Here is a 25,642-nt window from a genome sequence, read left to right as displayed (position 1 = left end):
TTTTCTTCATTTGAGAATGTTTTATTTCCTTTTTATTCCCGAGCAATATTTTCACTAAATATACAATTCTGGATTAAATATTACTTTATTTTTCACATGAAAAATATCATGCCACTCCCCCTGCCTTTCATGGTTTTTGATAAGAAACCTATCATTTGAGATTTTGAGTGTTTTTTTGTTGTTTGTTTATTTTTTCCTATGTAGGTAATGCATTATTTCTCTCTAGCTGGTTTCAAGATTTTTGCTCTGTCTTTAGTTTTCAGATGCTGAATTATCATGTGTCTTGGCGTGGATTTTTTAGGTTTATCCTGTTTAGGATTTACTTAGGTTTTTGAATCTGTAGGTTTATGTTTGTTGTCATATTTGGGAATTTTCAGCCATGATGTCTCCTAATACTTCTTCAGCACCTCTCCCTTTTCCTCTCCTTCTGGAATGCCAGTGATACACAAGTTGGGCCTTTGGTCATTGTCCCATTCCCCACCAGTTGGGCTCTAGTCATATTTCCCAATATGCCTAATACTATTTACTTGCAGAATCAAGAAGGAACTGCTTTGTGCATTCTGTGTGGGTTTTACTTTGCAGTCAGTGGAAGAGCCAGGATGATGTGTGCTTACTCCATCTTACCCAGAAGTAGACACTTCTCGTTTTATTTTGAGAATCTTTTTTCCAGCTGGAGAGTCTGAAGAGGAAAATCAATTTTATTTTCTAATCCAGCAAATTCTTGCCCCTTTATGTTCTGTCTAAATTCTGACTGCAAATTGGTCATTGTTCATTTTAACTCTTGTCTCTCTTTCGTGATCTTATCATATACAGCTAGGTGTAATGAGCTACCACTTTCAAAATTCTCACTGGAAATCACCTTTCCAATGTCAACAAGTCAATTTTTATCTTCCATGTTACCATAGGAATCCATTTTAACAATTGTTCAACCATTTCATAACATAAACTGCCATTTTTCTGAACGTCCTATAATAATTTCCTTGCCGTTTTTAAGGGTTTTGTTAAGGGTTTCATTGCTGCTTTTACAGCTCTAGTCTCCATCCACTCTCAAAGCTGATGCTGTATATTTTGGGTTTTTGTTACAGCAGCACCTCATTTTTGGATGCTGATTTCTGTATCCATTTGCTTTTGAGGCATAGCCATTCCAGCATTAAGTGGTTTAAAACAAAAACCATTTGTTTTAAATGAGTTTAGGGGTCAACTGGGTGGTTTTGCTTAGTGGATCTTAGCTGAGTCTGCTGATGTGTCTGTCTGTGGTCAGCTGGAGTGGCAACGGGAGGTTATGTAAAGAGGGCATCATTAGCTATTGAGAACAACAGAGGGGCTCCTCACTGGAGGGCATACAGGAAGAACGTGGATACCACTTAGCAGGGCTGTGTCCTTGGGAATCGTGTGGTCATGGGCAATGCGATGTCTGCTGGCCCCAGGGAGTCCCCAAATCTTACAGACCGTCTCACTCATATGGGAATCCATTCCAGATGCTTATGGAGTCCTCTCAGTGACAAAACATCTACTAAGACATTCTAATCTGCTTTGGGAAGGCTGTTAAGACCCATTTACTTAGTCTTCTGTGACCTCTCCCAGCTCATGAGGACTATTCATCTGAAGAATCCGTGAGGCTGAACGTGGCAGCTGGAAGGCTTTGTCCCTTAGTGTGTGCCGCTGGCTTCAGTTATACAGCTGTATATAACAGCCCTAGACACCCTGGTTTGCCCGGTCATTCCTTAAGAGACCCAGAGACGTAGAAACAGACACAGCCACGGTGGGCTGAGTGTCAGAAAGCACTCAGAGCCTGGAGCGGGAAGAGCGCAACCAATGTCCTTCTTTTTACTTTAATTTGCCTGTTTTTTGTTTGTTTGTTTTTTGTTTTAAGGGAGATTGCACCATCACCTCTGCAGCACTTTTCCAAGAAATGATACATCCAGTGTGAATGAAGCTCATGACAAGAGACAATATTTTAATGTTAATTAGATATTCCATGTTCTTAGTTCATCAGAGAATTATTGTTCTTTTATGTATCAGCTGAAAGCACGACTGTTGCTTGGAGGAAAACAGAATACAGGGGAAAGAAAGTACTTTCAGTTTTGTAAGTATTCAAATTATTGTTTTTTAGAAAAATTCCGAAGATTCTGAGAGGGTAAGAGGATCCTGAGGAATAACATGACCACACGGCAGGAGCCACTGCAGAGCCTCGAAGATCCTCTGCTCTCTCTGAGCAAACGTGGTGGAAAGCTGCAGGCTCCATCGTCAAAGGACATACTCTCAAGAGCTGTTCAGGGGCCTCATTAGACAAACAAGCCTCCTTCTAGATGGGTCTACCCAGGAGGAAAGGGTCAAAGCACACCCAGCGCCCCTCGGGGTCCTTTAGCCTCGAATGCGCCAACGCTCATGTTGGAAGAAAGAAACTGACAGACACGATGAATAAAGACTACTTTAAGTTCATTTAGAAACAGTGATTGGGAGAAGAATGCAGGCAGTTCTGTTTCCTCTGTGAGCTTTTGCTTTCCCATCTATAAAATGAACACGTTGGACGAGCGCAGGATTTCTAGACGTGCCCCTATTTCTCTGACCTCTAAGGCGAGTAGCAGCTATAAGACGAGGGCACGGCTTTTACAACTTATGTCCGAGCGAGGCCCTGCCGCCACTGAGAATGTGCTGCCTCCTGACAGGCTCAGGGGGACAGAGGTTGAAAACCAGTGTACCGGGACTGTCATTCCTTCATTTGGGGATTAGATGACCCCGCTTCACAGGTGAATAATTGAATGGATAAACAGCTAATATTTGTGCATAAAACATTTGTACACTTATTGTTTTCATTTTTTACTTTTGAGTAATTTTAATTTTTGGAATAATTTTAGATCTGCAGAAAAGTTGCAAAGAGAGTTCCAAATACCTTTCATCCAGTTTTCCTTAATGTTTACATTTTACATAACTGGTGCAATTGTGAAAACATTGGTGAGTTACTATTAACTGTTTCAAACTTAATTTGGATTTTACCAGTTTTCCCACTAGTATCCTTTTTCTCTTCCAGTATCCTGTTCAGGATACTACTTTGTATTCAGGAAATATTTATTTTTGAATATAAATTTCTGTGGTAGGTGTTGGGTGGGTTTATGAAGGAAAGAGTCTTTGATTCAATCTCCCCCATCTCTGGAAGCTCATGAGTCTGGGCAACAAAACCACACGTGCAGAAAGTTCACGTGTCTTTGTCCTTAGATCTTTATTGCATCGTGCGTGAGGCTTGGGTCAGGTCCCTGAGCCTGAGCCGGGGGGCCCGTGTGATGGCAGCCTCCGACGTGGCGGGTACACAGGCTCCTTTCTTGAGGACGCTCTGACCGGGACTGGTAATGTCCCGGATAAGTCAGTTGGATGAATCACTGAAAGGCAGAGTCAAGTAAGTTATTTTCCATCGCGTATCAAATACTTTCTTTTCCTTCTGCTGCTTTGGCATTACACAGACTCAACTCGAGGTATGCGGATAATTATTCATCATCAGAAAGAGTAACCCAAATAAAATTGGCAAAACGTCTGAAACAGCGAACATCTGCTGTGATGAGGGGGTGGGAAATGGGTGCTCCCCCACCTGCTGCTGGGAGCACAAGCCTGTCCCCTACGAAGCCGGGGGGCGCTTGTGCTTCAGCACGTCCGAAAGGCACCGCCATCGCCCTGCCACCCAGGACGTGCTGGGCGCACTGCTGTTCGCGATGACCACGGACAGAAGCAGCAGCAATACTTGGCCAAGGCTGTTTAGATACATTCAAAATTAACACAAAGCTTTAAAAACAATATGGGAAAACTATCTAATGACACAGATGGTTATGTAATATTACTACAAAGAAAGAACTTTATAGACAGTATAATGTTGTTTACATATAGTTGTATCTTAAAAGTTATTTTTAGTAAATAATAGTGGTTCTATCTGGGAGGTGGGGATTTTTTAAAACAGCTTTATTGAGAAAGGTACACATAATTTTAAGACTGAAGAGAGGCATAGCTGTAGATACCATAGAGATGTGAAAACAGAAACTACTTGGGAATTTTATGGCACTAAAGCCACCATCTTCTAAAAAACTTACTTATGAAAACTGACTCAAGATGGGAGAAAATCTTCATCTCTGTCTCTATCTCTATGTCTATCTTTATGTTTATCTCTATGTCATATCTATGTCATATCTATACTATGTCCCCAGAGAGCCCACAGGTCACTGGGAAGGATGCTTTGTATCATACAAGACAGAACAAGTGCCCAAAGAGAAGGCCAGGCAATCATCCCTGGAGGGCTCAGAGGATAGAGAATGTAAAAGCAAGATCTCATTGAGAAAGTCAGAGAAGAGTTTCTGGAAGAGGCGACATACGAGATTTTTCTTCCTAAACACATGTGAATCCCTTCACTTGTCCCTCTCAGTGCCTTGACGGTCAGGATCCAGGTGTCATCACCGCTCTCGTGGACCATTTCCACTGGACGTCTGCCCCCTCTGCTCCCCTCGGCCAGTCTTCCTGCCGCTGGCTGAGTGAGCGTCTCACACCCGACCTAAATGTGCCCACCCCGCCCTTCCTTCACGTTTACCAGCAGGTTCTCATTGTTCAGTAAACACTCGTGTGCTTAGTACAGGGACTTACTCAGGATGATTTGAACAGCAAGTGATAGAGAAACAGAAGCAACTCAAAATGACTAAAACAGCAAGAGGATGTATGATGTACACAGAAGTCGGAGGTAGAAGCATGTGGGTCCAGGTAGCGCTGTGCTCTGGTGACATGACGGGGATATGGCTGCTTCCTGCCTTCCTGGTGTCCTCCGCCATGGCTTTCCTCAGGGCTGGTGCCCCAGGGACGAAGATGTCTGCAGGAACTGCCAGGGTCACATTGGCACACACAGTGCTCAAGCCAGAGCACAGAATGTCCCTTCTTTTGTCCCTTAGAGAGTCCAGGAAACTTTTCTGAAAGCCTCACCCCCCACTCCCGCTTCTCCCCTGGCCAGAACCGTGTTACTTGCCACCCCTGCAACCAGCCAAGTCAAGGGGAATGGCACTTGCTTTGCTTAGACTTCTGGGGATTCATGTCCTAGGACTGAGGAAGGGCCCACATTCCCTGACACCCAGGCTGTCCCCCGCCTGAACAAAACCGGGCTTTCCTTAGCAAGTGAAAGAAGGGACATGGCTGTGACTCTTCCACTGAACCAACAAAGGCTGCCACATGTACCGCCAAGACCTGCCAGGGGTGGCCAGCCTCATCCACCCAGGATGAGCCCACCCTCCGCTCCCGTGCTGTGGCCCATGAGCCATCCTCCCTCATGGCCGGGCTGCACACTGGGGCAGATGACCCCGCTATTGGTGTCCCCACCCGTGGAGTCAGCGGGACCGAGGGTATCTGCCCTGGGAATGTTTAGGCCTGTTTGCTTGGGAGTTGTGTGTACGTGTCTGTGCACATGTGTGTGCAGTATTTAACTACTGGTCCAATTCTCCTCTCTGAGTCAGCCAGTTTTAAACAATGCCGTTGAGGTATAAATTACATATTGTGAAATGCATGGTTCTTAAGCATGTAATCTGATGATATATATATCACATAACCCACACACCCACAAAGATGTAGACTATTTCCATCATTCTAGAACATTCCTTGTTCAACCAGCTCCCCTCCCGCTCTCCCCAGACCATTGCCGTGAGTTCCTTCATCACGAGTCAGTTCTGCCTCCGCTAAGACACCACTTAAGTGGAATCGTACAGTTTGCATTGCTTTGTGTCTGGCTTCTTTCACTCAGAATGTTTTTTGTTGAGATTTATCCATGTTTCTGATGTTGCAGTAGCTCATCCTTTTTTTTGCTCGGTGGTGGTGTATTGTGTGAATTCACATGGTTTGTTTACTGGTTCTGCTATCGGTGGTATCAGGTGGTGTCAGTTCAGGGCTATTCTAAGTACTTCTACTCAAAGCAAAGGAGGACAGCTCTTTGGGTAGAAATCTCAGAATGCACTCTGTGCTTAGTCGTACATGCACGCGATTGACTTCCTAAGAAACTGCCAAAGAGTTTTCTGAAGGGTTTGTCATTTTACATTTCATCAGCAACGTGTGAGAGTTCTGGCCGTTCTACACCCGCGCCTTCATCTGGTGTTCTTGGAATTTTAATTTTAGTCGTTCTGCTGTGTGTGAAATGGTATTTCATTACTGTGTTATTGATTTGTATCTCACCAAAGATTCCTAATATTGAGCAGTCTTTGTGTGATTATTGACAGCTATGTCTTCCCATGTGAAGTGTCTGTTCAAAGCTTTTGCCTTTTTTTAAAATTGGTTGTCTTCTTCTTTAATAATAGTTGTAAGAGTTGTTTGTACATTCTCCCACAAGTCCTTTGACAGATGTATATCTACCTGTCTGTCTATTTATCTATCTAGATATCTATACCTATCTAAATTGTACCTACCTAGGGTCCATGAGCCCTCTAGGTAGATGTAAATGCATCTAGATACAGGTACAGATCCACGTAGATACAGACAGACAGAGACATGATGCAGACGTAGACGTGGACGCAGACACCCAGCCTCGCCCTTTCTGCCGCCCACCAGTGCCCCTGCTGGTGCCTGCCACACAGGGCCACTCAGCTACGTGTGGAGCTGAGCTGTCTAGTTTGCCTGAAGGAAGACAGGCTCTATGGATGCTTCTCTCTGTCCACCCACCCTTCCATCTGTCACCCTCGGGGAACCTGACACTGAGGTGTGGGACCAACTCCGGGGAGGGGGCAGTGGGAGCCCCGGCCCCCCGCATGGTTCCAGGCGGGGGTGCAGCCCTGCCTCTGCCCCCTGCTAACCGTGCCTGGCTGGGCCTTGGGGGTGGGGAGGGGCTGATGTCTGAGTGTCATGCTGTGGCTTTGCTGTGGCCTGCTGTCCTCAGGGGCCTGGCCGGTTGCTCCCTTTCTTCCTGAGGACAGGGTTCCGTCTTGGGGATGAGGCGGAGCAGAGTGAGGCACTGCACAGCAAAACGGGTCTTTCTCCACAGGTTCCAATTGTGTGCTTGTGGTGAGAAATAGGGAGCAGGGCTGCGGCTTCGGGGGCTGTGTCTGTCAAGGAGGCAGGTAGATGGCCTCCTGGCGGTGACGGCGGACGATCTGTACTCATGCCGCAGCCATTGTCTGTGCCCAGCATCCTCGCCTCCCCTGGGTCCCTCTACACCTGGGAGCTGGGGAGCACAGGCCCTTCGCAGGCTGCCCGGCTCTAAGACATAGCAGAAGGACATAAATAATCAGCCACCCATTCTTCAGCTCGACTATAAAAAGCGTGCATATGCTCCGTGCAGGTTTTCTTAAGGTGAGGGACAGGCCTGAGCTGCACAGAGCTTCTGGAGCTGCCCATATGGGGAGGCGGTCTTTCACCGGTGAGTCTGCAGACAGAAATCGCCCATCTGCACTGTTTGCAGGTGTTTTGAATGATTATATTATTAGCTCTGTCTGTTCAACTTTGCTTTTTTATGGTGGCTTTAGTGTTGCAGTAAAACAGGAAAGGAAAAAAGAAGAAGAAAGGAAAAAGAAATATAAAGGCGGCCATCTGGTCCCCGATTTGAGATGGAGCTCTGTCGGGAAAGGGGGAAGGAGCCAGGCTGCGGCCCTGGGGGTGGGGCCCGGCGCTGACAGAGTGGGTTGGGGGAGCAGCGTCTCCAGTTTCACTGCTGGGTTTCCTCTCCCACTGCCTTGACACCTGCCGTGCCACTGCCGTGGGGCTACTGGTATTCGGCTTGGTGACTGGTATGCCCCCAACCCCAGTGTGGCCAAGAGAACTGGCTGTGTGGGGTGTGGCCCAGAGTCCGTGCCCGAGCCGCCCACCCCACCATGATTCTGGCCCTCAATTCGATCTGTGCTGTGACCTGGGACACTTTGCAGGGCATCCTGACTGCAGGTAGTAAGACAAAGATTTATTTGATTATCTGTGCGTGGGTAATTCATCAGGGAAATGCTGTCTGTGTCAGATGGTGCGAAGCGGGGTTATTTAGGGCTGTGCAGTGCGCCCAGGGCTGGGTTGGTGCCAGGAGCGCAAGCCCAGCAAGGTCATGACACCGCAGGAGACACCATTCAGATCTGGAGTCACACCTGAGCCAGACGGTGGCATCTGCCTTTTCATTGGTTTGGGCAAACAGAAGAGAATTCTGTAGGATTTGATTCCCCCACCCTGAAAGGGCAGAAATGGTGCTGTGATGTAACCTGGACCAAACGGGAGTCTGACATCCAAACTTCTGGTCCCTCCAGGTGTCCCAGGCCAGACAAACCATTGCAGTAACATGTGCATCACAAACACTCCCCCGTGTGCCGTCTTCTGCAACACGCAACTGTGCCGTGACAGGTGACACATGAATTCCTAGGTCGGGTAAACAGAAGGGGCACATCGGGCCACGGAATGACTCAGAGATGCAGAGGAGAGGCTGGGAGGAAGGCCCCAGAGAGGAAGGTGCAGCTGTTTGGGTTTGGGCTTTGACTGCAATGAAGAGAGGCCCCCAAACATGCAGCGGGAAGGGGAGTGATCAGGGTCGTGCTGGCTGGGAGCCGGCTTGCTCTCTGCATGCCTCTCTCCTCTCCCCGTGCACCTAACTTGAGGAAGCCACCATGTGCGCTGTGTTTCCTGTAATCGGGAGCATGTGCAGGACTTACAGTGAAAGCTGGGAGGATCTCTCAGCCTGTTTATGATGGCCCAGGTCACAGGGACTGTGCCCGTGGGGTTCCTGAAGGAGGAAGGGGTCGGTGGGAAAGCAGCTAGGGACACCGCTCCTCAGCCTGGAAGGAGGAAGGGGTCTGTGGTCCTGGGGTGCCCTACGCTGCCCTTTGCTTCCCTGCAGTGCCTGCCGCTGACAGAGTTTGGGGGGGATGGCTTCATGGGGCACATGGTGCGGACACACACCAGCCCAGGGGTCCTCAGCCCTGGCAGGGGCCGTGGGAGCAGCCACCATCACAGACATCAAGGAGGATGTGAACGCGGACCGCGGGCATCTCAGGGTTACCCTTACGGAGACAAGCAGGCAGCCCTTCCTGGGACACAGGCCTGGTGTGCCATCTCCAAGGCTTTGCCTGGCCTCGAAGGGGTGGATTAAGCAGCACGTGGATGTGTAAAGGCCAGAATGTTGCTTTTCTGTGAGTGGAGTGATTGTAAACTAAGGGTGTGTTGTCTCCGAGTAGAATACCATTGAACAAGGAGGGATTTCCAGTGCCACTGAGCCGGCAGCTGCGAATTCACACTACAGTCCTGGTGAGGTACAGGGAAAGTCCGGGAGCCCGGAGGTGGGTGCAGCCCCAGAGGCTCAGGCAGCATCTGTGGGGTGTGGCTGTGCAGTCAGCGCATCAGTTGCCGGGAAGGGTGGCTACTGTGGGCGAGAGGCAGCCCAAGGCCCACAGTTCACGCTGGTGACGAACTGAGACTGTGGCCTCAGGACTCCCATGGCCTGGGTTTGCATTTCCATCCTCTACTTATTAGGTGTGCGGCTATGACTGACTAACTGCTCGCTCTCCCCCTTCCCGCCCCCTCTCTCCTCTCTCTCTCTCTCTCTCTCCTTTGCCTCATATTCCTTATCTGCAAAATGGGATTGATTGTAGCTCTGAATCCTCAATGAACATCAGCTATAACTAGTCTGACTGTTATTATCCATGTGGCTGCTTCCTTGTTCCTTTCTCTACACTGACAGGAAACAGTGTCGAGATAAGAGAACAGAACTTAGACACACATAACCAAGATTCAAAACAATGTTATTTAGTATCACCATCACCACCATCACCACCCTCACCGTCACTCACCTCCACCCTGACCGTCACCACCCTCACCGTCACCACCCTCACCACCCTCACCGTCACCACCCTCACCGTCACCACCCTCACCATCACCACCATCACCGTCACCGCTGTCACAGGTTCCCCACCTCCAGTCTTTGCTCCTTCCTCTCGGGCACAGTCTGCCTTTGGTTTCCTGGGCTCCCACTAACCCCCTGGAGCACCTTACCCTCAGGTCCCCAACCCGAGGAGTCTTATTTCTTTCCTCCTTGCTCCCTGTCCTGCCTCCTTGCAGGACTCAACCCCCACAATAAGAAGAAGGGCCTGGAGAACTTTCTTCCAGGCCAACTACCCAGAGCCTGAACAGAGAAAGCTGCAGCCTCCTAGGCACAGCTCGTCCAGAAGAGAAAATCAGGTGATTCATCGAAAGCCCAGAGGGCCTTGCTTAGACCTAAAGGTCGCACACGGTCACCACTGTCACTTATCCTCGCACCCTTCCCAGTGACTTCCTGCCCAGAGTGTCTCCCAGGCCCCGCCCACGCCCTCCCCCTCCTCCCCACAGGTGGGCCAGCAGGTGTGAATGTGGATCCTTGCTCCTCAGTGGGGGTGTTAGCAGCCGTCAGGTCAGCCTCAGGTGACCCCTGTGTTGTCTGGTCACCCACCAGTGTGCCCCTGGCTGCCTCCCTGCACTGGCCCAGGAGGACACATTGCATAGCCCCCCTTCTTCCTGTGCTGTTCTCTTCGCAGTCTTTGGGGACCTGTGCATAGTCCCTTGAAGGCACTGATTTCAATTATAATTAGCAGAGAAAACTGCTTTATAATCTATTCCACCTCAGAATTCTCCCTCTGAACGATTCCATACACTCAGCATTTTGTATGTTTTTTACTTCATATTCCCAAGGCAGACAATCAGATTGGCCCAACTCATCTATTCAGAGGCCCCCTCCTGGCCCCTCAGCCTGGACTGGGAAAGGCATGGGGCTCGTGGGGCAGCCCGGGCCGCCGCCGGGGCAATAGCTCAGCAGGACCTGGGCAGGGCTGTCTGGCTGCAAGCCATGCCGAACATTCATCTCTCCCATGAAGGGAAGGGGAAGATACTCCTTTGTAAAGGCTTGGAAAGCGGCGGCACCGTGCGCAGCTAGCCGCGCGGAGGCAAAGCCAGTCCAGAATTCTGCTCCTGCCTCGTGTCCAGGAAGGTCACCCCTCCTGAGCCCGCAGCGCCCTGAGGTCTCAGAAAGAAGGTCACCCCTCCCGAGCCCGCAGCGCCCTGAGGTCCCAGAAAGAAGGTCACCCCTCCCGAGCCCGCAGCGCCCTGAGGTCCCAGACACGTGGACCCATGTGTCAGCATCACAGTGGTTGCCACAAGCTGCCATAGCCCAGTGACGCTTCTGTGGACCCACGGGCAGGATAGGTCTTATTTCTTACTCTGCGCTCACTCAGCCACGGTCTGTTCGGTAAGCGCCCTTGTGTCTTTACGACTACACGTTCCTCACCCATATTCCCTCCATCCTGCACTGATTTGTTGAGGCCATTGCGGTCATCCACGTAAGAAACAGTGGGACGTGTGCTAGGGTGGTAGCTGTGGGGACCTTTGTGCTACTGCGTGAGCCGTTGACATAGGGAGTGTTTGTTACAGAAGCCGCATGGACTGACCAGGGAGTGCACTCTGTGACGGGGACAAAGTCCCTGCCTTCAGGGGATTTACTGGGTAGCTGGGAAAGCAAACATTCGCCAAAGTTCATTTCTTGCTCGAAATCCCGAGGGGTTCAGATGACTCTCAGGGGAGGTGTCTTCCAAGTAGTAATTCAGAGATTCTTTCATCTTTACTATCTTGGCATCTTTCACACCCAGCCATTGGGATGGAGGAAAAAGACGCCTAAGGAAGAATGAAGGCGGAGGGTCTCAGAGCCCCAGAGGACATTTCTGGAGGGAAGAGGCAGAGGTCAGGGGTGACGTCCAGCCTCTGCCCCAACTTTAATCAGAGGAGCTTCAGTGTTAATTGTCACGTACATCGGGATTTGACATACGACTGACATTTTTAGATGAATTCTACTGCTAAAATTTGAAAACCTCCATATTTGATGATACCCCCAAGATTCTAGAATTCCCACATAGGTGTTGGGGCATTGGGGAAGAGTCGTCTTCAAAGATAAATTGTTATTGCTTTTCATTTAGTTTTAAACATAATGGGAAAGCGGGTCTCTCTCACTCAAATAGAAATAAAAAGTTTTGTCTCTGCTTCAAAGCGAAAAATCTGAAATGGCCTAGAAGACACCAAATGAACAAGCTAGTGATGTCGGGACCTGGGAGTGTGACTGATGCTTCTTGCGGGCCCAGTGCCCCTCCAGCCCTCACATGCCACCTGGACCTACCATGCTGCCTGCTCCCCTCCTCCCCTCCCCCATAGGCTTCTGAGCACTGGAAGGGCTGGGTTTCCAGTCTCACCCCTTTCGTGCCCTTATTTGCAATCGCTCTGACATCTGCGTTGGAGCCCATGTCTCCACAGTGAAACCACCCCCACAGTGGCAGTGTCAGCCCCTGTGCCCGCTGGCCCCGTGTGGTCACCGAGCTGTGGCGTCTGTGCACGTGGGGACCTCCACACGCAGCCTCGTGATTCCTTGGTGTAACCCCAGGACAGCACGTTAGACCCGGCATGCAAGCAGCCAGGGTGTTGGACAGGTGGCTGTGAGATGGCAGGAGAAGCAACGTCAGGGTCCCACACAACCTCGTCAGTTCACGCCCATGGTTCTCTGTTCGATTTGGGGGCTTGCTTTTTGGATTCATTAAGTGAAATAAGCACTTAACAATGGGTGTTCTGAAACCTACTGTTTAGCAATAGATTCTGAGGAAGACTATGGGTTTTGTTGTCATAGATGTTTGAAATTTGCAACATCTGATTTGCTTTTGTGCTGCCACAACTCGCACACCTGCTGGGGCAGCTGTGATCATGTGAGTGCCATTTTCTCTTGAGTGAGCTTCTTGACAATTGAAAGAAGAATCTGTAATGTTGAAAGTTTCAATCGCAAGCCCCACGCTCCTGAAACTGGCTTTCCCCGGAAACAGGTGAGCTCTGGGGTCCAGCACGGCCCGGCCCAGGGCTCATCCCTGGCCCCCTCTACCTGGAAGTGCCCGTGACCCTGGGAGGGAGCTCTCCTGGTGGGGGGGAAACTGCAATCCTAGACTGCGTTTCCCGGGAGAACTCCCTCCACATCACACAGCCTGCCCCATCAGAAGCGCCCCGGCCCTCAGAATTAGCAGAGGTGCAGGGCGCAGAGACCCTTCCTTTGACCTCAGGACCACAGGGGGTGGGGGGTGGGCATTTCCTCAGACCCAAAGAACAGCATCAAGAGAACAGAGGACTCCAAATCTTCTCTCTCAGGGTCCTTCTTGTGGAAAGCAGACAGAGGCAGGTTCTCTTGCACAGTTTGGTACAGTGCAATTGTCCAAAACTGTGTAATCATTGGTGAAAGAGAATACCCCACACCAGTAACTATGGCTTTGATACAAAACAGAATAAACCCATCATCCGCAGGCCTGGCCCTGTGGTTTCGCCAGCCAGCCAGCCAGCCATTTGTGTAATCAGCAGACATGGGCAGTGTGTCCAAGTCCCCACAGGGAGCAGAGGGATGGTGCCTGCCCAAGGGGGCCCCTTGGACTCACTGCGACCGTAACACACTGTGGGAGAATGCGTGGCCCCTAAAGAAGTGCAGAGACGTTAGCTGCCCCGTTACAAGAATTATTTGCATGGATCCATCTCACCAAGCAGTATGAACTCAGCTGTGACAGTTTGGAAATCTGGGAGCTATCCAGCATGGCACCACACGGATCTGACACACACCTCGCATTTCTCCTGCGATTATCCTTTCGTTTCTTCATACTGGGGCTGTGAGCGGTGGGGGGATTTGAGGCACGGTTCTATCACCAAGTCTTGCCTTTGCAAGTTCTTCCCTTTCAGCTTCTAAGTTCCTGGAACTCACGGTAACTGAGCCTTAAATGAGCTGCTGGTTGTATAATGGCACCTCGTTTCTATGGTGTCACATGGCTACAAAGGGAAGAGAGGACCCGAAGGCCTGTTCTCCCCCTGGGGCCACCTGTTTTCAGACCCTCATTGCCTGTCTGATCCCTTGGAAGCCACCAGATCCTGGGAGGACCGAGCCAGGAACAAGGCTGGAGTCACGTTTAAGGAAGCTTTTCCTCAGGCTGTGGGCCGGGGTTGGGCTTTGCCATCCAGATAAAAACAGCGGAGAAGGAGAAACAGATGAAAGCCTTCTCTGGTTCCTGTTAACATTGTTGAACTGCAGCCACGAGACAGGCATTGTGTAGCAAGCAGACTCTCCGGGTCTGCCTCAAAGCGCACGACCTGCATTACGTCCAGAAATGAGCCCAGCTTTTGGATGCCGCCCTCCTTGGTCTGTCTCTTGCTCTTTTTTCTTCCCTCTCTTTATTGAAATATAAACTCAGTGGAAAAGTACGTTCTTTTGGATGAGAAAAGGAGAAGGAGTCCGGCTTCCTTTGGGCTTTAAAATGGGATCCAAGGCCACAGCCATACTTCGTGGAGGACAATTGGAAGTGTCACCTCCTGCCCCTGCTAACACTCTCCGCCCCGGCCCCTGTGTCTGCCGGCCACTGTGCTTCACCTCTGCAATGGAAGAGGTGAAAGAGCTCAGGCAGGGGCCCCCTGGAGTGCGGGCTCTGCCATTTACCCACAGCTAGACTTAGCAGCTCCCAGACTCAGTTTACCTACCCATCAGTGGGTGCGGGACGTGCGACCTCAGCAGATCATTATGAAATCTAAGAGGCTGATGACTGAGGCACCAGCGTGGTGCCTGGCCGGAAGCGTCCTCTGTCGCCCCCCCTGCGCCCACACAGTGTTCTGTGCCTGGCAGGGCCTGTGTGGGATCGGAGGCCACAGGCTCGGACAGCCATTAGGCAGCAGCTTTTCTGTGGAAGGAATGGTCGGCCTCTAGCTGTCCCCTTTGAGAATAAAGGTGTTTGGATCATATCATCCTGCTGGGGTCTGGGACGTGTTAGACCCCTGTCCTCTGACGCATGTGCCCAGCAGGCCCGAGGAGTCAGAGGTCTGACCGCCACGAAGGGGGGCCGGGTGAGGAGGTGGGGACATCAGCAGGACTGTACCCAGGAGAACCCAGAGGACAGTTGGAAGTGCGGGCGTTACTGGGATGAGAAATGGGCTTCAACAGCCCTGCAGCCCTGGTTGGACAAGAACAGAGACTGGTCTGGCAGGAGGGCATCTGATGGAGCCAAAAGGCCCCTCACTCAATGTGGGCACTGCCAGGGGCTTATGGGGGAAGATGGACAGACAGAGAGCTCGTTTCCTTAATAGAAGAGGACTATACACCCGTGTGAGCTTGCTGGTTTGGGAACACCAGCGCCTGCTGGAAAGTAGAGGGGTTTCATAAGGCTGTCCGTCAGCTTCAGTAGGTCCCGTGCTGGAAGCTGGCACACAGCTCGTGCTGCCTAAGTGTCAGCCGTGGCCACCGATGGCAGCAGACTTTGAATCGAGGCCTGCCTTCTTCCCTGCTTCACCTGCCACTTATCCCGTCTGGCTTGGGTGAGACCTTCTCTCCCTGGGCCTGTTTTCTCATGTGTGGCGTGACAGCTCCCCATACATTTGGGACGAGGGTCTTTGCGGAGGGCTGGGGCCAGCCTGTGCAGGGACAGTCTCTCCCTGTGTGGTGTGCGTAAGAAAATGGCCAAGGACAAAGCATGTGGCAGCAAGCCAGCCCTGCACCCTTCTGCGCCGGAGGCAGACCTCACTAGTCAATAGCGGCCTGCTTCCTCCAGGCAACCCAGCTTCAAGCTCAGCAGCCTGCGCGACACCTCGCTCCTAGAAGCCACGGTCAACAGCCTCCATCGTTATTTTCTGACATCTCTGGGATGTGTGTTTATAGGGCACAGGCATGTCTGTCCTTCCCTGGCAGCTCTGTGAAGAATGCAGGTCGGGGCCATTATCCCCAGAACACATCACAGAAGACAGATGCCCAGAGCGGTCAGATGGCCTTTGTGAATTTGCACAGCCACTTCAGGCCAGAGTCTCACTGGCCTCCCTTGGGCCGCATGGTGGTCAGTAGGCTCACAGAGGCTGGACACCTTCGTTTACACCCCTCAGTTGGGACGTCATCTCTGAAGGGAAGCGCACGCACTTTTACCCACCGCTGGTCTAAGTACTGAACAGTGAGAAGAACGTCCCCCACACCTCGATCTGGCTTCAACACCGCCGGGTCCCACAGGACTTTGCAGCCCTGTGTGGGCCCCTCCCTGTCCTACAGCCACTTCGGTGCTGGGTGTGTCTGGGTGTCTCGTCCCCAGGCTCCCTGCACTGCCTCCCACGTGACCCCGGCGGGACTCTTACGAGGCAGGCTTATTCCCCCACTTTCTGGGTGAGGAAACTGAGACCAGGGAGGTTAAGGAAGACATTCAAGGTCACACAGCTGACAGCCTCTGACACTGCACCCAGATCCCTATCACGTGTTCTCCAAGTAGAGGTTCCAAGAGCCCTCGATGTGTTACATAATGAATCCACTCCCCATTTGTTGAGCAGCACACACTCTTTAGAGTTGTCTTCCACTGTGCCTTTGCTCAAGAAGGTTGTCCCTTTGGGAGCCGCTCCTCTCATCCCCATGGAATCCAGACCCATCTTTCTAGGCCTGTTTCCCAGGGCACCTTCTCCAAGCAGGAAATGACTGCACTGTTGCCGCCTCAGCTTGAGCTCTTCTGGCACAAGTTCCGTCCATCTAGCGGGAGAACCTTCTAGTGGGTTCACCCACCAGCACCTACGTCACCTGGAGGCTGGTGCTGTGTCCCCTCATTTATCAGAGGGCCCCACAGGCTGTAGAGCTCAGTCACAACGGTAGAACTGAGCTACTGAGCTTGAATCCGTTCAAGCAGCCAATAAGTGACCATGTGTCAAATGGTGCAAACTAGTTTCCCGTGGTGCGACCTAAATAAGTTGTATCTCCTTTACTGGGGTTTCGACTTACCAACCCCACAGTGAGCTGCACACACTGTGATTGGCTGTTTTCACACATTCAGGGCACTTCCCACACCCAGCAACCCATTACCAGGGAAGCATGGGTTTTAGCGTTTCACGTTAGACGTCTTAAACAGTTAAAGCCACAGACAAAAGTAAAGAGTGCTCTGAAGACACAGCCACCTGCCCCCCAACTCCCGCAGTGACTGGGCCAGTCCCAGCCTCTTCTCCTCCCTCCCACCCATGGCCTCCTTCTCCCGGCTCGACTTTTGGAAAGCAAGTCACTGGAAAATAGTTCCATGTGTTTCTAGAAGATAAGAAATCTCTTTAAAAATCTATAACCCAAATATTTTAAAGTAAACGATCAACAATTTCCTAATGCCATCAGAGACTCTGCACACACAATGCTCAGACTCCAATAAACCACCGGCAGGCAGACTGGAGTCTGTCGGGGTCTGAAGGGGGCCCACGCCGGGCTTGGCAGGCGAGCCTCCTGTACTTCTTTTTGTCTTTATATTTCCCTCCTAGATGCTGCTGTAGTCGAATTAGTTCTCACAGTTCCCACTGACCTAGGAGGAAACGGAGGCTCTCGGAGGTTAAGTGGCTGTGCCCAGCGTCCCAAAGCGAGTCGGTGACACGGGGCAGGATGGGCCCGATGCTCGGTGGCAGGAGCCCCCCCCCCCCACCGCAGGCTCCTGCCTGCCCACGCAGGGCGGTCTGGACCGGGCGCGTCCCGAGGTCAGCGGGACTGGCCTCCACAGACCCCCGCTTCCTGTTCTCTCTCCATGAGGCAGCGAGCACTGCTGTGAAAACGGTTCAAAGGGTTTCCTGACACAAAGCCCCTAAAAGGCAATATTTTGATGATTTAAGTATAAATGATCAGAAACATGTGGACTTCATTTCCTTTAGAATACACTTGGGTATGAAAATTAAGGGGAAACGTGCTTGGCAAAATACAACCCAGGTTCCCTCAAACCCCTGAAGTGGTTTAAGATGTTTCGCGAATTGGAAGTGAAGTCACCCCTTCTCTCCGCACGCCCCCACCAGGCTCGCGCTCAGCTGCACTTTAGCTCCATGGGATTCGCTACCGCTGGCCACGACCCCCTACAGAGAGGCTGAGGGTGGGAGAAGCAGGGAGAGAGGGCGGGTGTTTCCGGGGATGGCTGTGCCATGCCAAGGAGTGGGTCTGGCTGTATTCTCAGAAACAGCCCCAGAAAGTCCCTACAAGGTCCCCCTGTCCCCGGGGACCCAGCCAGACTCTGGCCACCTCTCTGCTTTCTGCTGAGAAATGGCCCTTTGGAGTTGCACAGGGAACATGGCACACGTTCCGGGGAGATTCGCCCTCTGTACTAGAGACACGATGGGATGGGATCCCCTCCATGACAGAGGTGGGCAGCCGTCAGTGCTCCCGGTATCCCGGGCCACTAAGCCACTAAGGTGTCTGGTGTAGGAAGAGGGAAGGCAGAAAAAGGTCCCAGGGCAGGGGAATGCCTGGAGAAAGAAAGAAGGAGGAATGAGAGAGAGAGGGAGAGAAGATGAAGAGAGAAAGCAGAGCTTGGGAAATGCAGACAGAGGCCGTGGCTGGCCTTGGGACCCGGGTCGGTCAGAGGCTCTGAGGGAAGGTCTCTGTCAGCAGACATTCGCAGGAATGCCGCTTGAACTGAGCACACTAGGAACACGCGAGAAGTGGTTCTGGGAGAAGGAAACTGCATAAACGGGGAGAGTCTTCTCTCTGCTTCTCAATTACTGCAGTCAGCAGAAGAGTCTCCAGAGGCCTTGCCACCTGTCCTGACTGTGGACCCCAGATCTCCCCATGCCCGGGGGCCCCCACCACGGTGAGGGCTCGAAGGGATCCCACTGGCATCGCCCATGGGGTCGAGACCCTAGGCGGGCCTCCCAGGAGTCCCAGGCCAGCCAGCACAGACATGGCACCTCCCAGGTGTCAGGCACCTGTGTCAAGCACCTGTGTGACTCCAAGGACAGGGCACATAGGACTCCCACCTCCAGGGGCACACAGAGGACTAAGTATTTGTCTTCGTGGAGCAGTGTAGGTAGAGAGACAACGTAATACACTCGGTCACTTGCAGTATTGGTCACGCTGCAGGAGACTTGGATTGCGGTTCCCCTAAAGCAGATACCAAGACAAGGCAGGGCTTTCTGTGGGACGTGATCCCAGCAAGCACGGTACGGGCGCAGAGAAGGCAGGAAAGCCACAGACCCCATCAGTGACAAGCTTAGTGCCGTGGGCAGCTGAGGCTGTGACCGGGCTCCTGTGACACTGTGGGTGCCGTCAGGATGGTCACTGAGGGGGGCCACTGGGGGATTTATGTGCCAACCACCACCGCTTGTTGGTCGAGGGCCATAAACTGCCACCCTCTGGTCCTCTCTCCCCAGGCCTGTGTCCCAGGCCTGGGGTGGGAAACCAGGGCTCCAAAAGAGGACCGTTTGCAGGTGGGCTCCAGAGCAGGCTAAGGGGTCTTGGCAATGGGGCCATCCTAGTCCCGCCTTTGAAGCAACACCAACACTTGCCCAGATGAGCGGGCTGGAACCTGGCAGGTAGACGGGGGACTGTCAGGTAGCAGAGGGCAGGAGCTCCCCTTCTCCAGCGAGATATGGGCAAGCAGCTGCCAGCAACAGCCCCATGGACCGAGCACTCTGGACCCGGCCTGGAGTCCAGTGACCACTGCCCGCTGACCCCCGCCTTTTCCAGCTCGAGCCAGGCAAGGAGAATCAGGAAGTCCCTCACTCTGGGCCGTGGCTGGCCTGGACCAAGCTCACAGCCACTCAGAAGTACACGTGGCCCACTGTTATGTGTGACCCCCCATGGCCATGCCCACAACAGGAACAACTGCCCTGCGTCCCCTTCTGTAGACACTAATGACCAAGTAGCGTTGCCATCCATTGTTTCCCTCCTTCTGACTGCACTGGATCATTTCAGCAACTACCATGAGATTTCAGTACTTACAGAAAGCGGGCACACGTCGCTCACGGCACACATCAGCATTTTCTGTGTAGAGGGCTGGCTTGTTTTCCTTCAGGAGAGAGTTTCGGTGCCGACCACCATACAGATGCAGTCACATGTGAGAGCGGCGTTCGTCTTGTGCTCCCAGAAGAAACAGCCTCTGGAAATCCTGGCTCTTTGGATCTGGGGAAATTCGGCCTCTAACAGAATGGACAAGCTGGTGGCAGCAGAGCCTGGGCACAGCACACACGGCCAATCAGCTCACTCGCACAGATGCGTATTGGGTGACAAAGCTACAGGGCCTCAGCTTTGTCACTGACCCTCCAGCAGGGTCGACGTCACAGCATGCACCATGCACCGTGGGCCTGGGCCCTGCGTCGGCGTGGAGGGCACCCTCAGCCTGGACGCTCAGTGATCTCTGACTACACCGTGACCTTGGCAACACCCATGACTGGGACAGTCAGCCACAGGAGTCTGGCACTGCACACCAGTCACTGTGGAGCAGGAGACAGTGCTCTGCTGGCTGAGCGACAACAGCTCCCCTACCCGGGAGAACCACACCTCCACTGACACTCCGTCCGTTGGTTCGTTCGTTCCTTCCTTCATTCATTCATGTATTCTGATGGGACCCACTGCAGGGTGGTGGTGCACTAAGTGTGAATGGACCAGCCCTGTCCTGCAGAGAAGCTGGGGCTTAAACCGGAGCCACCAGGGACCCTGACACCGGACAGTGTCGAGGATGACAGCACGATCTCAACCAGTCGCCGCAGGTGAACCCAGGACAAGGGGCTGTGAGACCATGAGGTTGCATCCACGGGTTGGGTCTCTCTTCTCCTCCGACAGTACATGGATTTACGAAGAGCAGCCCAGTGCAAGGGGACACACGTGGAGGCCAAAGTGACATGACTTCAGCAGATCGCCTCAATCGCAGGAGTCCAGTTGTCACTTGTGAACCCGTTTCCAGATACTTCCTCTTGAAGCCTGAAAACGTGACGCTCAAGCCTGCAAGCTTCTGCATTAAAACCCCACTTCTCCCAAGTTCCTTACATTTGCAAAAACTACTTGAACTAAGTAAACCACTTGTCCCTTCCTTACCTCGGAAAGAAAACCAGGCCTTCTGAAATCCTCGCTACCCCCAGGCTTGTCACATACCTTTCTCTTCTTCTTTACTTTCTAGGAACGAATTCCTACATACCTAGAAAAGCTCTGGCAGGGAGACTGGCCAGGCCGACACTTCGGTCCCAATTTCCCAGAATGTGGCTTGAACTTCTTATAGAACAGGGTCTTTGGGGCCCAGGCTTGGCTGCCCCAGCTGCAGAGCTCCCTGGGGTGTGAGGCCTGAACCAAAACACCGCTTTGAATAGATCCAGGGGCTCCACCTTGGACCTGATCCTAAAATTAATAAAAATTGAAACTTTTTTTTTTTTTTTTTTTTTTTTTTAAGAGCAGCTGCTTTCAATGACTTCTCAGGTTTTGCTTCCTGGTAGCTAACATTCCACAGCACTCTGAAAACCAATTTTACACTTAATAAAGTTTAACTATTCAATATTTTTCATTTTAAAACTAAATAACAGACATTTAAAAGAATATTTCTTTTTTAATGACACTCGTGCCACTATTTTATAAAGCCGAATGACATCCTCCGTGCGTTCCTATCTCCTTAACTGCCAAATACTCGATTAGTCAAGTTTGTTCATATTTATAAGATTTTTTTGTGTGGATGTTTTACTGCTATCAGAAGAGCTAACATCTGTTTCTCCAGGGATTCTCCATGTGTTCTGTAGTTTACAACAATTGGAACCACTGTTTTCGAAATACATTTGGATTAAACTCAATGTACTAAGACTGCATTTCACAGGAGCCCCCCCCACACATCTGGGGCTTTCTCTGTAATTTTGGCGAATGGTGAGACGTTCGCTCTGGGTGTAGGTGGGGACATAGAATGATAATGGAGCCCAGTGGAGCGCATGTGTGACATTGTGCTGTCGGAGGTCATCCACGTGCGGGGAGTTTTTTGGGGTCTCTGTTTCCAGGGGAGCACAGCTCAGGAAAGGGTGTCTTCTTGGTTTTACTTTTCCAGGGACCACAGCACCCAGGGCACAGACAGTCCACCTCCCTGGCTCCATAGGCCTCACCCGCCAGCTGTGGACAGCACCAGCCCCCATAGCACTTTCTTCCCTGACGGAAGTGTTCTGTATCTTCACTGCCCAATGTCACCACCAGCTTCAGTTGCCCCATCTGTAAAAAGGGGGCATTCATAATGCCCACCGTAAATGAGTTAAGCAATCTAAGACCGTTAGATTAGTACCTGGCACATAATAAGTATCACATACATGCTTGAGACAAAAGATAGAGAAGTTGATGAGCGTGACAAAGCACTTTGGGAAGAAGAGTATGAAGACGTAAGATGTGATGGAATGGAGCAAAAATTCCACTCAAACATAGCAAGAAGTCAGAAGACAATGTCTACATCAGGTAAGTCAAACATGCTGAAGTAGAGTTATAGAAACAGCAAGAAGACATAAACAATAAGAAGATGTAAAGACATAAAAGTGTTCACTTCTGGAAAATGGGGCTGGGCTTTGGGAGTGTAGGGGCTGAGGCTTGCTTACAAGAGTGAGGTCTTCTGAACCATTTGATTCTTCAGCCACAGCCAAGCGTTCTTTGGACAACTTTTTCATTAAAAATATACAGACAGATGAATGATAGAAATGTCTAACTTCGAAACCACTTATGTGATGAAATTGGACAAGGAAAACTTATTCAATCCAATAAAATGCAAGAGATAAACAAACAAAAAAACAGTAAATGGAAAACATAAAGTGGTAGGAATTACTCTCAGTACTCCGTGGTCTCACTCAGGTCCTCTGTGCTGTCCCACCTCAGCATACACAAAAAGTAACTCAAAGGGGATCAAAGACCAAACATAAGACCTCAAGCAATGAGATGCATAGAAGAAAACACAAGTACTAAACGTATGGACCTTGGTCTTAGAGAGGATTTTACGAATTTGACCCAAAGGCAAGAGAAGTGAAAGCAAACACAAACGAATGGGATGATATCAAACTAAAAAGCTTCTGCACAGCGGAACAACTTTATCGAGGTATAACTGGCAAATAAAATTGTATATATTTAAAGTGTACCATGTGGTGACTTGCTATATGTACATCTGTGAATATTGGCCCCAATCAGTGAACACATACATCACCTTACGTGGTATTATGGGGAGAACTCTTCAAATTTGCTCTCAGCAAATCCCAAGTACAGAAAGCAGTGTCATTAACCACCGTCACCGTGCTGTCCATTCGATCCTCAGAATTCGTTCATCTTATAACTGAAAGCTTGTCCTCCGTTCCCATCGTCTGGCAGCCCCCCTTCTACTCTCTGGAGAAATGCAATTTAAAACCCCAAGGAGGCACCACTACACACCTACTAGAATGGCTGAAATTTAAAAGCCTGAAAATACGCTGCGTTCCCAGTGTGGAGTCCCTGGCACATTCATGCATTGCTGTTGACAATGCAAAATGGTCAGCCCCTTGGAGAAACAAGTTTGTCAGTTTCTTCTAAAGTTAAACACACATGTACCTTATGATTGAGAAGTTCCTCTTCTAGGTGTTTCTGCAAGAGAAATTAAAATCTATGCCCACAAAGACTTTTTTATGCCGGTTCACAGCAGTTTTATCGATAATAGCCCCAACGTGGAAATAAGACAAATGTTCATCCACTGGTGGGTAGATGAATAAATTCTAGTAGATCCAGACAAGGAGACATCATTCAGCAGTAAAACAGTCATTAAACACCCAAAGTATGGAACCTCAAAAGTGTTACGCTAACTGAGTAAGTCAGACATACAAAAGTACTTATTGTAGAATTCTGTTTATATGTAGTTCAAAAAACTCCCAACAAACTGATGAAATGGTTACTTCCTGGGGCCATGATAGGGAAATCTTTACAGTAAATCTTTAAGTAATCTTTACAGGAAATCTTTAGGAAATCTTTACAGTAAACTTTTTAGAGGAAACTTTTTGGAATGATGGAAATATTCTGTCTCAATTGCAGTGCCAGTTGCCAACCATACATATTTGTCAAACTTTTTAAACCGTACTCTTGGAATTGGTGACTTTTATTGCATGTAAATTATACTCAATGCACATATGTGTATGTAATTAAAATAGTAAATAGATGGGAAGAAAACTTTTTCAATAAGTATGTTCAGGAGAGGGGTCAAAAGGAGCGAGAAGAAGGTTAAGTACTGGACGAGAAAGCAGAATTAGAGAAATAAGGCTAGCGCTTGAGGAGAAGACGAGTGGAGACAGCAGTGGGGCTGGAGCACTGAACATCCGAAATGGAGAGAAAAGACACACTGAGACAGAGGCCAGAGAGGGAAGCTTCTGCAGGGGGTGGAGTAGGACAGGAGCTGCTGTCCCCTCTGCAGTCTCCCATCCTTGCTGAGGGCCCCCGCTGTGCTTCCGGATGGTGTAGACTGGTTCAGCCTGGCCTCATTCCGTACACACTTGTCTCCAAGCTCACTGAGTGTCTCCCTGACTGGTTACCCCCAATGCTGCCATCAGAAAGTATAACGTATGTCAGGGAAGCGAGCAGCACCTACGTGGGAAATGTAGGTTTGTCCTGAGAGCACTTGCAGTAGGTGTTGTCCTAGTGAAGTGGGGAGCAGGCGCAGGCGGGGACAGGTCTGTGCCTGGGCATTCTCCACTGGGAGCGTCTCTCGGGACCCTCAGTCCTCAGCCCGAAACTCAGGGCCATGGTCTGCCTCCATTGCTTGCATCGCACTCGAGGAAAAGGAGAGCCTGGGAGACGACGTGAAACCCCAGCTCACAGAGCTCACCAATCTCAGGTCTAGGACGTTAACCAGAATTATATCAGGAAACAACATATTTTTATGGAGAGAACCAATTATTTCTCATTCATCTCTTCCTTCTTCTAAATACTTTTTGGAGAATAAACTACAGTCAGTCCTCTCTTAATGTCGTCAATAGGCTCTAAGACTTGAAGCGGAATGACGTGGAAGGAAACCAGTTTCGTCAATGTCATAATGAAACAACCCTGACGTGACTGGAGGACCTGATGAATGAATGCACGGAACTCTAAGCGAGCTGCTGGAGTGATGCACAGAAAAGTCACGAGTCTGGCAGTCTCCCACTTTTGAGGATGGAAGTTCACACAGTGTTGACGCATCTTGCCGAGGAGTGAGTCCACGCGGATTACATAGGCACGTGTGTTACCACCACAGCACAACACAGAGTATGTGTCACGAGATCTGCCCCTGCTGCAATCTGCACCCGCACGATGCCCCAGGACCATCACCGAGGAGGATGGAGGAACTGGCTTTCCCGGGAGTTGTCATGGAAACAGAGCCCAGGCAGGTGTTGGGCAAGGGGGTCGGCAGTGGGACTTGGGGTTAGAGAAGGACACGCATCCCTTCCTCCAGGAGGCACTACCCCTTTTCTGCCGTCTCAAGTGTGTCCCAGAAGATTATGGCAGATTCAGAAAGTTGATGTTAAAAGTGGTGATTCTAGGACTCCCTGCTTTTTCCTCTTTCTGGAGAGAAGGCCTTCCTTTAGGGGGAGGTGCCAGCGGAGCCAGTCCTCCTGCTCCAGGCAGGTCTTGCTCAGCCACCAGGCCCCTGCCTCATCCCTCAGGCTGTCTCACTGCAAGCCTCTTGGTGGACCTTTCTTACTTCTCTCTCTCTTTGCCTTTCTTAATTTTTTCTTACATGCTTTTTTTTTTTTCTTTCCGAAAGAGGAGGATTGGGGAGGAGAACCCTACTGCCGATTAATAGAGAAACATTTTTACCAGGTGCTTCTCAATCATCACGCTGGCAGCCAGCCCCTTCTGGGTAAATTGTATTAAAACAATTCTTCCAATGCAGAAATGCTCCTTGGGATTCTAACCAACTCGGTCTCTTATTTTCTCTGACGGAGGCTCACCCTCTGGGAC

Source organism: Rhinolophus ferrumequinum, chromosome 15, assembly GCF_004115265.2.
Source record: "Rhinolophus ferrumequinum isolate MPI-CBG mRhiFer1 chromosome 15, mRhiFer1_v1.p, whole genome shotgun sequence".
NCBI lineage: Eukaryota > Metazoa > Chordata > Mammalia > Chiroptera > Rhinolophidae > Rhinolophus > Rhinolophus ferrumequinum.
Note: the sequence above shows the minus strand (reverse complement) of the source record.